Genomic DNA, 12,486 nt, shown 5'->3' with positions numbered 1-12,486 from the left:
TTTATGTTAACCAAAGGTATCAAGAATATGGGCAAAGCTGGGTATATGGAGTTCAGTCACAAATCAGGCATCATTTCCGAATGGTGGAACAGGCTAGAAGGGCTTAAATGGCTAACTCCTTAATTAGTGACTCACCCTTATACCTTCCATCTAATTCAATCACATCATGGTTAGTGTGTGATTTCAGAGTCCCCCATCATTAAGACTGTTGATAATTCCGACTCATTTAAAATCTAACGTGACCCATTCTCTTGTTGGCTCAACGGAGCGTTTTTTCTTCTAGACTGTGAAAATTCAAGTTTCCCATTAAAACCACTGCTTTAGTAACAAGCTTCTCTGATCTCCACAAACATACATCCTGCTGTTCTATCATTAAGCGGTCTGTCCGACCAAACTCAATTCTACCTATAGGGGACATATAGCCAGTTCTGATATCCTCACTGCCTAACGCTATAATAATATCCGTTATCAAAACTGTTACTCTGGTATGGTCTTTACCAATTCAATATTCTGTGTACTATCAAAACACTTAGAAGCTGATCTATTTATCATGGGTCAGGCTCAGCTTGTACCCAGGTCTCAGTGGTGCTAGTGCGTCATATCCTTTGAGCTGAATCTGTGCCGTTAATTATTTCATTCCTCACGCTATGTGCAGTACAGTCCAGAGTAATGGAAATTTTAAATACTGGGAGGGAAGATTGGTGCCGCTTGGGTTAATGCTATTCGAGGGAAGGTTCTCGGATTTGGCAGGATTTCAAGAAAGGTTCTTGGTTTTGCAGAACCAATGTAGAGAAAATAAATGAGGTCGCAGACCACATGGCAAAAATAGGGAAGCTGCAGAACTTGGCAGCACTAAAACAAGAGGTCAGAAGGCTTTTGTGGTTTGGCAGTGCTGGGAGGCAAGGTGCACAATCACTGTCCAAACCTATCTGGCCTGAAGCCAACTAAATGCATTATTCTTGCATTTATACTGTATTAACAATAGCGGCTAACTAGGTAAAGTGTCTTCAAAAAGATTTTTGCAATTAAAATACTGATTTAGTTGGTCATCCTTTCAGTTTTTGCATTGGAAGTTGTTGCTGTCTGTTGATTTTGATTTTTAAAAAATCATTAATTGGAAATTCAGCGCCAGAACTCCCACTCAAAAGCAGTTTAACAGAGAAAGGCAAGAAAACCTATAATTCGTGAATTCAATAGGCTTTTAACATCTCTGAATTAAAACAGCACCACTTGCGTAGTACAACTGTGTCTGTGGTGACCCAGTTAAACTGGTTCACTTAAGGCACCATGCCCATAAAAGGGATCCAAGAAAATTCATATAGTTTAATCTCCATATGGCTATTAGCTTTCACAATGATCCATTTGCACACAAACCCAGATAGTACATATTACAGTGGCTGGTTTAGCACAGTGGGCTAAACAGCTGACTTGTAATGCAGAACAATGCCAGCAGCGCAGTTTCAATTCCCATACCGGCCGCCCGGAACAGGCGCCGGAATGTGGCGACTAGGGGCTTTTTCACAGTGACTTCATTGAAGCCTACTTACGACAACAAGCGATTATTATTATTATATAATGTTGCCAATTCGCCTCGGAGACGCCAATAATGTTGCTCATTTTAACTGGATACTGATATGACAGTTATTAATGATGATATTGCTTTCAGAGTCGCCAGGTATCAGATGATACCACCACAAGGTTTAACTGGATATCTATCAAAGACCGAACAACCAGTTAGTTAGTCCAAATTCAATGATAGTTTATTTACACACAAGAATTACTTCGACATGCAACATAAAACACTACAAGCTAAATTACACCTAACACTACAACAACCTGTACTTAACTTCAGGCACCCGGCTTTATGCAGAGGAACAAACCTCTTGCGTGGCTGGGTCTGGAGAAATGTTTCTGCTGGGCTCATACGTCTGATAGCGATTGTTGGTCTTGAACTTGCTTCTGGTCGTGGTGCTACAATTGTTATCAGGCGTAGACTGGGCCAAGAGAGTGCCGGTGCACGGGGGCCAAAAGAGACCAAACACATGGCAGTGTCTCTTTTTATCCTTTGGCGGGTTTCGCACTCTTTTGGGCGGTCCTCAGCTTTGGACCCAATAATTCGGCAGGCTTCGATTACTGCCTTCGATTTTAGCCAATAAAGGGGCGGGTGCCTTGATGGCTGGGCGTGTCCTGAGCGGTCATTGGCCTTGGCTGTTTGGGCTTCCTGGTTAAGGGAGTGGCATTGATGAGTCTGGATCTGTATCTGACACCCGAGTACCAAAGTCTTTTGTTCTGGGGAAATGGGCCATGAGAATGCAAATCGGCTGGGGGTTTCGATAGTGTCTGGTTATCTACTGGCAAATATACACTTAAGCTCCGAGTTTGTCTGGACCCTGTATTGGCCATATTTCCCATGATTCTTTGCAAGTGGCCATGTTTCCCTTTGTAAGTGGCCATCCCGGATGGCTACAACAGAATGACCATGGGTTGGGATAACGGCTAGAAAGAAGCTGGAATTATAACAATCATAAACTTTGGTATTTCATGCTTGTCCATTAAATGATCAACTCTTAAACACACCATAACCCAGCACACTTCAAATGTTGGTAACTGGTGCCACATATCCACCACTACTACAGCGGGAAGCAACAATTGAAATCCTTCCACATGACTGACAGGTTGTGATTGATGAAGTTACATCAGGTACAATGGCAATAAGACCACAATTAAGTAACTTCCACCTTTTATGAAGATGAATAAGAATGATGAACAGTGAATTCAAGCCAGTCAACACCTGCATTTGAAAGAAAACAGCATTCCTGATATAACTGTCCACTTCACACCAGTATGGATGATACTACAAATGGAAATTACATACACATTTCTGCTAACTGTAATAATAAAGGTTTCACTCGTATCCCTCAGCAAGACATGCATTTTTGCTTTACTCCTGACAATGACATTGTGCAGAACAGACCAAATGCATGCTCAGCAATGACTGGTATTTTCTAGTAAGAGAACTGTTTTGTAGATTTGTGGGATGGTATAACAGGGGAAAACAAAATAATTAATTGCTGCATCTTGTGATTTTGAGAACTTGGCCACTTTAACAAATTTGGGCTGCAATCACTAATGCACAACCCATGTTACTCCTTGTTTCATTGTGCTGGATTACACTGCAACACCTTTCAGTGTCTTTTTTAATGTGAAAAAGGAAACCACTAAGATCTTTGCTAATATGAAGTCATTTGTACGATAAGGCAATACCAATGCCATGCTGTAATTAATCAAATGCAAAGTGCATGTTAGATCCAAGCTTGATAAACAAAGCAGCATCAATACTCAATGGGATGGACAGGGGAGGCAATTTGCCAACAACTCCAAAAATAGTAGGTAGCCCTCCAACTGCAATGTAAACGCAGCATCGATGCAAGCCACCCTTTATGGCACTGGGACACTCAGCCATGTACAATCATATTAAAATTTGAATCTCAGCCACTGGGTAGGTTAAGTCACTATCTAAAACTGTGCAAACTCAAGGACATGGCTTTTTCCTGTATGAGCTGCAACGGAGTACATGTAAATGGGACATGGGTGCAGTATTGCAATTTTGAAGGTGGGTCGATAACACACATAGTCAGGTACTTGATCAGTTCATGGTCTTAAGCTTCTTGAGAAACAATAAAAGCAGGCAAATAAAGCTACATATTATTAATATTGCTGTTGAGAATAATCAGAACTCAATGCTATTGAGTACAACCTCAAGCTATTCGTTGGGCATTTCTCAGCAGCCTCCATGACCAGTGAAATTTCCTGTGATAGAAAAAAAGACCTGACTGGACTACCAGCATTTTCCATGTTTTTTCCAATTTCAAATTTCAGTGCCAGCCACTTGCATAACAAACACATTTTAACTATGATGTGAAGTCTATGGTCACACTTAACAGTAATGCAGTACAAAATATCATTCCCCAAAGGCCAATCCTAGTTTAATTGTACCACATAATTGACATGTTATGATTGATGAAATTACATCAGGTACATTGGCAATAACACAATTCTTCTTTTTTTTTTTAAAACGCATTTTATCACATTTCTGCTAAATATTATGTGTTTACTGCATTGTTGTCAGCAAGAAAACTAATACCGATGCAAAGCAAAAGGCTGAAATTCTTCCCATTTCAGATTGCCACATAATCTAAGTATGGCTACTATATTCAATAAAGTCATAACACCTGGAAACTAAATATTGGAGTGTACAATTTAAATCACCCATAACCATCTCACACTGAAAACACAAGTCTGAAAATTACTTAACATTTGTATATTAAACTGCTTTTCAAATCTACATCTCACACAAATCAGTCTTATTCCAAATATCATCGAAACTTTCAAGAAATATTGTTATTTAACGAATGTGGTTTAAAAAAAATTTTAAGGAAGAGATGAGAAGAGTCGGAAGTACTGTTATGGGCCAGGGTTTAGAGAACCCCAAAGTGTATCATGGAATTCACCTGACACACAACTTTTAATAGATTGTGGTATGGAGAGCACACGGCCCACTCTACAGTTGTGATATGGCAGAAATGGAAAAGTATTTTTTAAAACAAAACAATGTTTATTCTATGAACTCAAGTTAACCTTTTTAAAACATAGTGAACATCTTTGCAACCATCAATTCAAATACAACCCCCAAAGAATGCAACACTAAGTAATCCTTAATAACTTCCCAAACAACATCCAGAAAACAAAAGAAACACCTTTTAACAGAAGCACATTCGGTTTACATTCACTACTGAGAACATTTATAATTCTGAATTCACCAAATGATCAAGAGATAGTCTTTTCATGGCAGAGAGATCAACAGTACACCTGCTCTGTCTGGCTTCAGCTCCAACACTGAAAGCGAAACTAAAGCACACCCTGTAGCAAACAGCCTAAAACAAATGTAAAAAGCCGAGACAGCCCAGCTCCACCCACTCTCTGACATCACTGCAGGAGTAAACACCCATTTCTTAAAAGGTACTCTCTGTACAGATATTTATATACACCCATTTCTAAACACCCCTTTCTTAAATGTACTCTCGCGTGACACCTCCCCCCAAGAAAAAAAAAACCCATCAGCTTAAAGATGATTTTTCACCTTTCCACTATCCTTTAAGAAATGGACACAGTAAATATACTTTTTTGTTTTAAAAAAAAAACAACACATGCAAACAGGTACAATAATATAGTCCATTTTTGTTCTTCTTCCAACTGAAATCCTTCCTGATTGACAGTCTCTTTGAACAAGGAGGACTCTGCACGATCCGTCCATTTCTCTAAGCCTTGACATTTCTCTTTAAAGTCAGATACTTTAGTTCAATCTGATCGCAGAATCCCTTGTAATTCTCCAACACAGGAGCATTGGTTATCACAGCTTTCAGGCAGTCAAATGCCTGTTGAAAGTCCGCTGTCCAGTGAAATTCTCACCGTTTCTTCAGCAAGTCCATCAGTGGAGCAATCACGCGAAAAAACCGTTGCACAAATGTTTGATCAAATCCACTCATGCCAAGAAATTGCATTATTTCCCTTCGTCTTGAGGGTATCGAAAACTCCTCAATAACTGTTGGTTTCACATACCGTGTGACCATTCGACCCTGTCCGATTGTATGGCCAAGGAAAGTGACTTGGGCTTTCCCAAATTCACTTTTGGCTCGCTTTATCACCAAACACGCCTTCTGAAATCGATCTAATAACTCCATCAGATGTTTTAAATGTTCTTTCTATGTCTGGCTGAAAAATACCAGATCATCGATGTATACCGCACAATTGGGTAATCCTGAAACAACGTTGTTAGTTAACCGTTGAAATGTGGCTGGTGCGTTTTTCATGCCAAATGGCATAACTTTGAATTGGTATAGACCATCTGGAGTCACAAAAGCTGAAATCTCCTTCGCCCTTTCGGATAAAGGTAACTGCCAGTAACCTTAAGTAAATCCAGTTTGGAAATAAAAGCTGATTGTCCCACTTTCTCAATGCAATCCTCCAAACGTGGGATAGGATAAGAGTCTGTTCTTGTAACCATTAACCTTTCTATAATCCACACACTATAGGTAGTTTCTGTGGGTAGGCCATATCTAGTAAAGAATGTAAGTTGGGTACCGTCTGGTTTTGGTACCATCACTATGGGTGAGCTCCATTGGCTGCAACCCACTTCAATTATGCCATTTTTAAGCATATTCTCAATCTAGTGAACCTGTGCCAATTTTAAAGGGTTAAGTCTATATAGATGTTGTTTAATTGGAAAATGTCCCACATCTACATCATGTACAGCCATTTTAGTACTTCCCAATTTATCTCTACAAACCTGCCCACATGATATCAATAACTCTTTCAGGTCAGTTTGTTTTTCCTCTGGAAGGTAACTCAACAATTTATCCCAATTTTTAAGAACATCCTCATTTGCAAATTTAATTTCAGGTCTGTCAAATTCAGTCATCTGGATTTAATGATTAGAATCATTAAAACCTCCTCCTTTTTCTCTCCTTCCCTTTCAAAACACCTTTTAAGCATATTCACATGACACACTTGGTGAGTTTTCCTTCTATCGGCGTTTTTACCACATAATTCACCTCACTTAATTTCCCTTCAATCTGATAAGGTCCACAAAACCTTGCTTTTAAAGGTTCACCTACCACTGGTAACAATACTAAAACTTTATCTCCACTGGCAAAACTATGAACTTTGGATTTCTTGTCCGCTACCCGTTTCATCACATTTTGTGCACCTTTTACATGTTGTCCAGCCAATTCACCTGCTCTATTTAATTGTTACCTAAAATTTGACCAGTAATCCAATAACGTAAGTTCTGATTTCTCACTCACCAATTTTTCCTTAATCAATTTAAGTGGTCCTCTTACCTCATGACCAAAATTTTGTTCACAAGGACTAAATTTTGTTGACTCATTAGGTGCATCCCTAATTGCAAACAGTACGAATGGAATTCCTTTAACCCAATCCTCTGGAGAATCTTGACAATAAGCCCTCAACATTGTCTTTAATGTCTGATGCCACCTTTCTAACGCTCCCTGCGATTCTGGATGGTACGCAGTTGATGTAAATTGTTTTATACCGAAGCTATCCATAACTTCTTCGAATAACCTAGAGGTAAAATTTGATCCTTGATCTGATTGTATTTCTGTGGGTAGTCCATATCTAGTAAAGAATTTAAGTAACTCCTCCACAATCCTTTTAGTTGTAATATTACGTACTGGAATGGCCTCTGGAACCCTAGTAGACACATTCATTACAGTCAAAAGATATTGATTCCCACTTTTTGTTTTAGGAAGCGGTCCTACGCAATCAATTGGGACCCTTGTAAAAGGTTCCTCAAATGCTGGAATGGGTATAAAGGGCGCTGGTTTTATCACTGCTTGAGGTTTCCCTATCACTTGACATGTGTGACATGATTGACAAAATATAACTACATCTTTATGTCGTGCAGGTCAATAAAAATGTTTCTGGGTTTTAGCTTGCGTTTTCCTCATTCCTAAATGACCTCCCACTGGTACCTCATGTGCAACTCGCTACACCTCCTTTCTATACCCTGCCGGCAATACTACTTGATGAACTTCTGCCCACTTTTCATCCGCCTGCATGTGTAAAGGTCTCCATTTTCTCATCAAGACATCACTTTTACAGTAATAACACTCTGGTATACACTCAAGATTCCTCTTCCGTGTATGCTTTCTGATACATCCGTTTTATTTCTACATCTTTCTGTTGTAACTCCGCCACTTTTCCTGAATTAAAAATATCCGCCTCATCCTCCACCTGTTCTTGTTCTTTTTCAACCACCTGATCAAAAATCATTTCTGATAATTGCACTTCAACTTCATTCTTTGATTTCTCCTCGTCTTAACTTGTGACTTTGCGACCTTGTTACTACACAATCCGGAAAAATCCCAGGATATTCTTCGTTCAACACTTCAGTTGTCTGATTTTCTAATGGCTTATCAACCACAGTAGACATCACTCCCACCTACGATCCAGCTATACCATTACCCAAGATAAACTGTATTCCATTACTCCTACTACCACTTCTCCACTCTTCACTTACCTTTCCAACCTTACCTTATATAATTGAACACTACTCCTCTCACCCTGAATTCCACATATTACCACCTTTTCTGGCAACATTCTTCCCAAACTACATAACTCCTCATCTCTTACCATTAAAGATTGACTTCTTTACCTGCTCCTCCTGATACATATGAGTAAACTTTACCCACACAAGTAAATTCTTTAAAGAGATCCGGCACGTTCTTACCAATCACTTCTTGATCAGGTTGTATAATCTTTTGCATCTCTTTCGCTTCACTTGGGCTTTCTTTGGCCACTTTAACAAACCCTACTGTCTTATCCTGTTTTACCACGAGCCTTCCCAGTGCTTTTCTTCAACCACCAACACTGTGATTTTACATGGCCTAGTTTATTACAGTGAAAACATTTCAAACTTTTCATTTCTTTTCCACACCCCTGGATTTTGTTTTTAATCTGAGGTACACTCTCCTTATTATCTCCCATCAGATCACCTTTGCCTCTACCACTTGTCCCCAGTTTCTATCCCTCACAGGCTGAAACTGATGTCGGAAACCAAGCTTTGATTTATGAACTAATTCATAATCAGCTGCCAATCTCGCAGTTTCAACCCTCTGTTCTTCCACACGAGTTCTCACAACATCAGGAATAGAATTTTTAAACTCCTCCAAAGGTATAATTTCTCTGAGAGCTTCATAGGTTTGGTCTACTTTCAATTCCCTTATCCACTATCAAAATTACTTTGTTTGAGCCTTTCAAACTCCATGTATGCTTGACCAAATTATTTCTTTAAATTTTGAAACCTTTGACTGTAAGTTCCAGGCACCGGTTCATATGCACCGAAGATGGCTTTTTTCACCTCCTCATGCATCCCAGATACCTCCTCCAGTAGTGATGCAAACACTTCACTAGCTCTACCTACCAGCTTTGTTTGAATCAGTAATACCCACATGTCCTGTGGCCATATTAGCCACCTTCTCAAATGAAATGAAAAAGGCTTCTACCTCCTTCTCGTCAAACCTTGGCAATGCTTGGACATATTTAAATAGATTCCCAGCAACCTTCGACATTGACGCTTTCTCACTATCCTCATCACTATCATCCAACTGTATGTTTCCCTTTACGTCTGCCAATTTTAACTGACTGTCATGTTTCATGGCCATTTTCTGAAGTTCAAACTCTCTCTCTTTATCTTTTTCCCTGATCTGTATCTCCCTTTCTCTTTGTTCTGATAGGGATATTTTTTCTTTTCTCCTTCTCGCTCCTTTTCTTTTTCAGCTCTCTCTCTTTTTCCTCTCTCTCGTATTCAAGCTGCTTTAATTTTTTCTCATGTTCCATGTGTTTAATTTGTAATTGAATTTTTGCCATTTGCAATGAGTCAAACTGTATCTCAGGCAACTTTAAATGCTTAGCCACCGCAATAATTACCTCATCTTTTCACATTTTGTCAGGTACTGTTATCAGCAATGTTTTTGCCAAATCTAACAGTCTGCTTTTAGTCTCGTCCGCAAGGTACTGCGTGACCTCGTCTTCACCCCCCAAAACTTCAGAGCCTCTGAAAGAGCCATTGTCCACAACACACTCCCCACTTAAACTAGAGTACCACGCCTGAAAAGCAACCACAATATGCTCACCCCCCACTCTCTTAAGTTCACTAAGCCAATCCAATAGATACACTTTTATCCCGGACGAGCCCCCAATTTGTTATGGGCCAGGGTATAGAGAACCCCAAAGTGTATCAGGGAGTTCACCTGACACACAACTTTTAATAAATTGTGGTATGGGGTGCACGTGTGGTAGAACAGAAATGGGAAAGTATTTTCAAAAACAAAACATTTATTCTATGAACTCAAGTTAACCTTTTTAAAACATAGTGAACATCTTAGCAACCATCAATTCAAATACAACCCCCAAAGAATACAGCACTAAGTAATCCTTAATAACTTCCCAAATAACATCCAGAAAACAAAAGAAACACCTTTTAACAGAAGCACATTCGGTTTACATTCACTACTGAGAACATTTATAATTCTGAATTCACCAAATGATCAAGAGATAGTCTTTTCATGGCAGAGAGATCAACAGTACACCTGCTCTGTCTGGCTTCAGCTCCAACACTGAAAGTGAAACTAAAACACACCCTGTAGCAAACAGCCTAAAACAAATGTAAAAAGCTGAGACAGCCCAGCTCCACCCACTCTCTGACATCACTACAGGAGTAAACACCCATTTCCTAAAGGTACTCTCAGTACAGATATTTATATACACACCCATTTATAAACACCCTTTCCTTAAATGTACTATTACATGACAGCACACAAAACAAAATCATATCACAAAGACAACTACCCCTCACTTTGCCTTCCAAATTACATCAGAAATATGGCTTGGCAGTCAAATCACAGACACACAAACACGAGTTCCTATTTTCTGACCACATAAGCTTGCGAATTATGATGAAGTGGGGGCACTTAAAGTTAAAATTAACCATGAATTATATGCATTGCCACTGAGTTTTTAGTGATGCGCATTATGTGTGGCATTATGTCTACTTGAACCATAGAAAACCTTAGAACTTGTTTGAAGATAGCAAACATGAATTATAGAAGATTAAAGCAAAATATTGATGGTTTCAATTCTGTCTCCAGTTGCGGCAGAAATGAGGGATAAATGAAGAACAAATCAGCAACACAATATGAAACTATTGGGTTCAAGCTAAATTCTCAAAGTCTTCAGACTGTGGATGATTGGCCAAGTCCAAGACTAGATCAATAGATTTGTGTTGGCTAAAGATTTGGATTGGTTTATTGTCACGTGTACCGAGGTACAGTGAAAAGTATTTTTCTGCGTGCAGCTCAAACAGATCATATAGTACATGAAAAAAAAATAAGAAAATACCGATGAATATGGAGCTAATTGGTAAATGGGAGTGGAGGTACAGATCAGCCAGGATCAAACCGAATAGGGTCGCAGCCCCTGCATCTAAAGAGGATTCAGGGCAACACTAAATTGAGGATAAAAGCAAATCATTGCTGGAAACTGAAACAAAAAATACTGGATAATCTCAGCAGGTCTTATAGCATCCGTGGAGAGAAACTGGAACTCATGTTTATAGTCTGGATGACTCTTTGTCAAAGAGTCACTAAATTGAGAACTTCGTTTTTAAATGATGGTGGGCTACCTTCAATTTTGTGTGGAGTTTTCAGGAACACATTCTTTATTTATTTCACTGTTGTTCACACCTTTTTCACCTCACAAACGTATTAGTGGCAGGCACAAACGGTCACAGTCACACAATTACTAGAGTATCGTTGCTATAAAACAGTAAATCGATATCTTTACCTGACGCAAGAATGCATCACAGTGAAAAGAACTGGTGCACAAAACTCAAGAAGGCCTCGTTAACGTTCTAAACATCCTGATGAAAGATTATTGGCCTGAAACGCTAACTCTTGTTTCCCTATCCACACAATGCTGCCAAACCAAACCTGCTGAGTGCTTCCAGCATTTTCTGTTCTCATTCCAAATTTGCGCCCGGGCCTGCGAATCCCCTGGGCGCCATTAAATTGTGTTTCCCTCGTAGCTGTAAGGAGCTGTGCTCTTTCGAAAAAAAAATGGGAGGGGATCAAAATAGCCAACGGTGTAATTAAAACCTCGGATGCGAGGTTTAAGATCTCACTTCACTGGGCATATGGAAGTGTAGCCAATAACAAAGCCAAGCGCACACAAAACGCAGGGGCCAATATTCAAGCTACAGACTTTTGGCGAATGCCCCTTCCAATATTCATCGATCCTCGTTCACCCGTCAGCCGGGCCTCTGTTTGCGAGGCCGATGCTGCTCTGGGTCTGCGGGTGACAAGTAGGAGGCAGCCAATTGTCAATGTCTGCAGAGACCGAGAGGCACGGCGGACATTGCAAGCAAACACCCCACCCGGGCCGACACAACCACCCACTCCCAAAACAAGGAACGGGGGGGGGGGGGGGGGGGAGCAAGCGCCGCTTCCCCGGGGATGGGAGTGCAGCGATGCGCAGAGCCGAGCGGCATCTTCCTAGGGAAGGGAAAGGCGGTGAGGGCGCGGGTTCGCCAGGCCTCGGCGTCTATTGACGATAACAATAATAAAGCCCGAGCCCAACAATGGCGATCAGGGATGGGGGGGGGGGGGGGGGGGGGGAGGTGAAGGGGTTATTGGGGGGCGGGGAGAGGTGCGGGTTTTGGGGGGACGGCACCCACCCTGACTGAGCGATTCCAGCGATGCAACCTCCGCTCCGCCTCACATCAGCGACGCTGCGCAGCAACTGCCAGAACCCGCACTGCCACTTCCGGCCGGCCGCACCTCACGTCCGGTCCCACTGCAGCATCGCCACGCAGGCGGCGTGGTGACGTCAGGAGGGTGGGTCCAGCAGGGA

General features: G+C 40.8%; 1 protein-coding gene across 5 annotated transcripts in view; it reads right to left on the bottom strand.

Annotated features, from left to right (window-relative positions):
- Positions 1 to 12,425, bottom strand: part of fam168b (family with sequence similarity 168 member B) — a 93,687-nt gene extending 81,262 nt beyond the window's left edge. For all 5 annotated transcript variants that reach the window (XM_072474694.1, XM_072474693.1, XM_072474692.1 and 2 more), the window contains exon 1: positions 12,311 to 12,425. The gene's annotated coding sequence lies outside the window, so the exon portion shown is untranslated. The remainder of the gene's footprint in view (positions 1 to 12,310) is intronic.
- Positions 12,426 to 12,486: the final 61 nt, after the last annotated feature.

Source organism: Scyliorhinus torazame, chromosome 14, assembly GCF_047496885.1.
Source record: "Scyliorhinus torazame isolate Kashiwa2021f chromosome 14, sScyTor2.1, whole genome shotgun sequence".
Classification (NCBI taxonomy): domain Eukaryota; kingdom Metazoa; phylum Chordata; class Chondrichthyes; order Carcharhiniformes; family Scyliorhinidae; genus Scyliorhinus; species Scyliorhinus torazame.
Note: the sequence above shows the minus strand (reverse complement) of the source record. Positions and strands in the feature narration are given on the sequence as shown.